The sequence below is a fragment of the Anguilla anguilla genome, chromosome 2 (genome assembly GCF_013347855.1).
Source record: "Anguilla anguilla isolate fAngAng1 chromosome 2, fAngAng1.pri, whole genome shotgun sequence".
NCBI classification, from domain to species: Eukaryota; Metazoa; Chordata; class Actinopteri; order Anguilliformes; family Anguillidae; genus Anguilla; species Anguilla anguilla.
In genome coordinates this window covers 64846421-64852435 of record NC_049202.1, presented here as the reverse complement: position 1 = coordinate 64852435, position 6015 = coordinate 64846421, and positions in this window count along the sequence as shown.

Here is a 6015-nt window from a genome sequence, read left to right as displayed (position 1 = left end):
TGCGGGGGGGGGGGGGGGGGGGGGGAGTTAAGCAACAGGCAGTCAGTACCTCCTCCCGCCGTTGTTTCCCCTCCTCCGTCCTCCCGCTTAAAGAGTGCCTTAAATACCTTGTTTGAAGCAGTTCGTTTAACACTGCTTGTTTGGGGGTTTTTTTTTTTTCGTTGTTGTTTTTTTTTAACAGGAACTTATTGCAACCCACCCACAGTAAGAACCAACAGATGTAGTATTTAGTCGTAGCATGAGTAAAATTTTTTTTTTAAAAAAAAGTCCTGTTGCCATAGGCTACGTAGTCTAAATATAATATAATCGATATTTCTCTTTGAATGAGATTGTGCATGTTTGCTAACATTGTCCTACTGTAGCCTACTGCCTGTCCAATATTTCTTCAACTTGACTGCTTGCTGTGAAAAGAATATCCTCATATGTAGGCTACACAGAGTAGACAATATAGTAATCGAATTTGTCAAGTTGTGGTATCTGAACCTCTAACACAGGGGAGTTCAATCTTATCTGAAAATGGCCAGTGTGGGTGCAGGTTTTTGTTTTAGCCCAGCATTAAGCCTAATACACTTGATTCTACTTATCAAGATGTTGATTGATTACCACTATTAGTTCATTAGCCTAGTTGTACCAGTTGCTGTAGTGCTAGGCTAACAAGCTCATACATGGAACCAGGATTGATAGAGCAGGGAGAGATCTACAGTATGCAGTGTTGTGAGTCCCACGGTAAAGGAGTTAGAAAATATGCTCCAAAAAAAGCAAAATATCATTCAGGGGTTACTGTCAGAAACCACATAGCTGGTCTTTGTCAGGCCAACTGTAGCTATTCTGAAATTTGAAAGACCCTAAAGGCAGAGGAAATCCCTATTTCTCTATCAGCTATTAAGAGAATAGGTCAACGCTTTGAAACAACAGGTAATGTTGCCAGAAAGACAGGATCTGGAAGGCCCAAAGCCTCATCATGCAGGGATGACCACCTGCTGAAATTTACAGTTCTCAAAGACAGAAAAAATAGCCTACAAAAACTGTCAGCAGAATTCAAGACCTCAGAAAACAAGACTCTTTCGAGAAGAACAATAACCAGAAGGTTATCTAATGCAGGTTTTGTGTCTAGAAGATGTGTTAAAAAGCCATTGCTGCCTCAGAAAAACATCAAAGACAGAATGAAGTTTTTGGCAGAATATGGAAAGTTTGATTCGGAGTGGTTCAGCAGAGTTGTGCGGAATGATGAATCACAGTTTGCGTAGCATGGTGATGCTCCAGAGAGGTGTCTTCGAAGATCTGGTGAGAAATACAATAGTGAATGAAGGGTGTCATGGTGTGGGGAGCCTTTTCTGGTACTGATGAGCTGCTTCACTGCGAAAAGTCAATTAATGCTTTGGAATGCTGGAGAATATTGCAGAAAGGCTCGCTTCCCACAATTGAAAAGTTGTTTTCTAAAGAGGAATGTTCAGATGTTATTTTTCAGCAAGACAATGCTCCTGCCCACACTGCAAAGACCACCAAAAAGTGACTTGAGAACAAGTCCATCAGGCTCATGTTTTAGCCTGGTCAGAGTCCAGATTTGAACCCTATAGATAATATTTGGTCTCACATTAAACACAAACTAACCGGGGAACATTTTTCAACTACTCATCAACTGTTTGAAGCCATCAACACTGAATGGAACAACATTGACTCTTCTTTCTGTAAAAAGCTGTCTGCAAGTTTACCCAACAAGGCTTAAACATTTAAAGAAATCAAAGGGAAAAGCTATCCCATACTAAGTTACTTTATCTATTAATTCTCGCTAATTTCCTGACCAATGATTTGTTGTTAAGACCATTAAAAGCTTAATATTTTGGGCTTGGCCCATTTTTTTGCCCAGGAGTGTACAGTGCTGTGATTTCATTGAGCCGAATGACTGGCTGTGGGTTGACGTTGCCTCTTTGCATAAGAGAGACGCGTGTGTGACATCAACGCCGTAGGGCAGCAGCGTGGAGCGGCGGGTAGTAAGCAGGTCCTGTGTTCGGCCGGGGCCTCTCTGTGCGGGCGTTTGCACGTTCTCTCCGCGTCCGCGTGGGTTTCCTCCCGGTGGCCTACTCCAGTTTCCTCCCGCAGTGCAAAGAAATGCTGGTTTGGCTAATTGCTTGTTAGTTAATATTACATTACATTACATTACAGGCATTTAGCAGACGCTCTTATCCAGAGCGACTTAAACAACTTTTTTTACATTGTATCCATTTATACAGCTGGATATATACTGAAGCAATTTCAGTTAAGTACCTTGCTCAAGGGTACAACGGCAGTGTCCTACCCGGGAATCGAACCTGCGACCTTTCGGTTAAAAGTCCAGTTCCTTACCCACTGTGCTACACTCCGTCCTAATAAAGATTGTTAGGCCACAGCCTTGCATTCTAAAGTAAAACAAGCTTTGTCTGTGTGAATATGTGCACGTTCAGAAATGTTACATTTGTGTTGCGAGGGAAAAGGCACAAGTTTCTGTTCACGGCATCTCTGTTGGGCAGCAGTGGATTCCAAGAAATTAACTAGCATGCTTTATTAGTTTAAGAAACGTGAATAGCGTTTGAATTGAATGTCAGTTAAATGGGTGCACACACCGTACCACCTGATGCAATTTGTGGGTCTAAATTTGATTTCAAAGGGAATATTTCCAGGAAGAGGGCATTTGTATTTGATTATATTGTATCATCAATTTGTCTCCAGAGAAATTAGTTGCTTTAGGTGTTTGGACCTTTAGTGAAGTTGTGTTTATTGTATCCTACTCATTTAATTTTCCTTCTTTTAAATTTGATCATCACAGAACAATATTTTTCCCTTGGCTTGGCTTTTATTGAATGTACATCTGATCCTAGACTCATATCATCGTCTGTTTCCACAAATTGAATGTATAATGCAAAAAAAAAAAAAAAAATATATATATATTATTTTTTTTTGCATTATACATTCAATTCATATATATGAATATATATATATATATATAATAACTATATATGGGCTACAGGGGTGTCTCGTTCCTGCTGTAGGTAGTGTATGGCTCTTGGTGTATTGGTGAATATACTACTCTGCTATCAAATGCACTTTTAGAAACCAGCGGATGTCAAAATAAGAGGGGGTGGATGCCAGCATAGTATGGGCACAGAAAGATTCACAGCCAGACCAAATGAAGAGAGGCAGAAAAACCTGCCGCAGGAAGTCAAAAATGAAACTAAAAAGCAAAACAGAAGTATGTGGCTTCTTTTTTATTCTCTCCTTCTCATTTTTACGCTCTGCAGATACCATTTTTCTCCCCCTTCCACAGAAGTTTCGCAAATACCAAATAAATTTGAATGAAGGTTATAAAATATTGAAATTGAAATTGAAATAAATGCATTTCTAGAATTTTTTTTCTTCACATTATCCATTCTAAAATAGTGTCTGGGTAGGGTCTATACTGAACATGTTTTTGAGTGGGAAAACAGTGTAAGTCAGTGAAAAATGGGTAAAGGGAAAACAAGAGAGATAGCCTCGATAGTCTCAGAGCACACAGGCTATAGTATATGGTATAACAGGATGAAAATGTTTCATTATGAATTATGTCCATGCATGTAAGAGAGAAATGAATTCTCTCAGATGTATCCAGTGTATTCACTTAATATTGCAATTTGGATTGTAGCAGTGTGATCTAGTGGTGTTTGTTTTGCTAAGAGCAGTCATGTTAAACAAGATATTTGTATGAATTTAAACTGCTTACTGTACATGATCTGTTCAAGACAACCACAAAAAAATAAAACATTTTTTTTGATAATCAGCCATGATTCCACAGACTGTGTGCATTGTTAGCAAGTGTCTTACAGATAGAGTTAGCCATACTCCACTGTTATGACCCAAGTCTAGGTCAGACCATTGCAGGATGAGGGAAGTGAGTGGGAAATGGGTAATGAGAATGATAACTGCAGAATAATGAGCAATTCTGGTCCCTGTTTGCCTATCAAAAACTAACTAGCCTGGCTGGTCTTCAACGGCTTGCTGGCTGTGGGGCGGCTTTCATTGCTGAGCTTCGGGACACTTAATCTACAGGTTGAGATCAAGGGTCTGAATAGTGTATCCCCAATGGAGATTATAAATTCTACACAGTTACCTTCAAAAATTACACACACAGGCATGCATACACACACACACACACACACTGTTTTGGCTTAAAGTCACCCATTCAAATTTAATGATAGCATTTGCAAAACGGACATGACATTTAGCAAATTTTGAATAAATTTGAATAGATTAAGAAATCATTGGATTTGGAGAGTAATTGACCAGCTTTGATTCCTGGGTGTCAGTGTCTGATATGTAGATATGTGGTACAAAACTGAGCTCTCTTTTGTCTTCACAGTGAGACAACTTTATTCCCAGGGGTTGCAAAGATGAATTTAAATTATGCTTAATAATTCCCCCCATTCAAGTGGATGGCTCTTGCTATACTAACTGTAGTGGTTACTGAACTCATTGCCAATAAGATAAAGAGCATGGTTCAAATTTACTGAAGTGCATAAAGTTATTATGCCTTTTTGGACAATATCGCCTTAATCATTTGGATCCTCTTCAAAAAACATTTGAATTACAGAATCTCATCAAATGGGGACTCCTTCAGATACAGTGTTGGCAGCTTGTATGTTTATTTTATGTACTTTATCCTCTTGGTGTTTTTTGGGATAAAAGTTTGTGCTGGAGCTCGAAAAGCTTCCACCACTTTAACACATCTAGTAAACTGGGTAATGTCTTGCGTCTTAGGCCACATAAAACCATGAAGTTCAATTTTTAGTGTCACATCACTCTACTTTCCTGTTTTTAAAATTATTTTTTATTCCAGTCACAGTTGTTAGTTTTCTGATTGGAGTAATAACTAATACAATGGCCGAGCCTGTGTGTAAGTTGGTACAAATTTTCCTGAACGGCATGCCACATGCCACAGATCCACATTAGGCTGTTGGTTCTGTCAGGTGTTGGAGCAGACTTTTCTCAGATGGCATCTGATGAAGGACCACATTTGGCCTGCACCTGCATGTCAGTCTTGCTGCCTGCGTGACTCAGGAATTGTAAACGAGTGCAGCTTTGCCACTGCTTCAGACTTCAGCCTGGGTTGAGCAAAGCCCTCCTCCCTGGCCTTCCCAAGTGTTGCCCTTATCTCTACGGGCCTTAAAAAAAGTAAAATGTCCAGTGTCAATTCAACTCTAACAGAGTTTATATGAGTCAACTCTGGCCATAGTGGACTCATAAAAACTTGAGTTGATTTAACACTGATCATTTTACTGGGTACTGTGCAGATGGTGAAGTCACAGAAAGCTATGTTTTCAGGTGGCTTACCTTTGTGTGTGTGAAATGCTGTCATCCAGGGTAATTGAAACCCTCCTATGCCTGGGCAACTTTTGAGCCAGCACTGCCACAGTTTGCTTCTGAAACCTGACGGTGGAGCTCTTCCACCATGTGCTAGAGCAGTTAACAGGATGAGCCACCCAGCAGCCCCTGGGACCAAAGTCAAACCTGCCATTGTTTTTCATGGCTGACCTCTCTGGAAAGTTCTGTATCTCTATCTGAAGAAGTTTTACTACTTTTTGATGGGAAATTTCCTGTAAACAAAGTCTGAGCAATGGCATTGTTAGGCCACACTCTTTGCAATAATTTAGTTTTTTTTATTTTTATAAATAAAACTGCTTCTTGTGAGTTGTTGAATTTCCGATGTGAATTTCAGCCCCTTGTAAATTATACTGTGGCATTGATAAACCTATTGTGATTATGGTAATTACCCTAGAGAAAATTATTGCAGAAGATTATGAGTGTGAAGCTCCACTAAAATTCTCTCACTGATATGAATCCAGACCTTTTACTGTAGGCTATTCAGATGCAGCCACCTTTATCAAAGGACTTCTCCATATTAGAGCTGTGTGTGTATGCAAAGCCACTGGAGAGGAAAGTCGGACAATGACAATCTCATATCCACCAATGAGAATTATCGGATGAGAAGTGGACGCCAAGATCCAA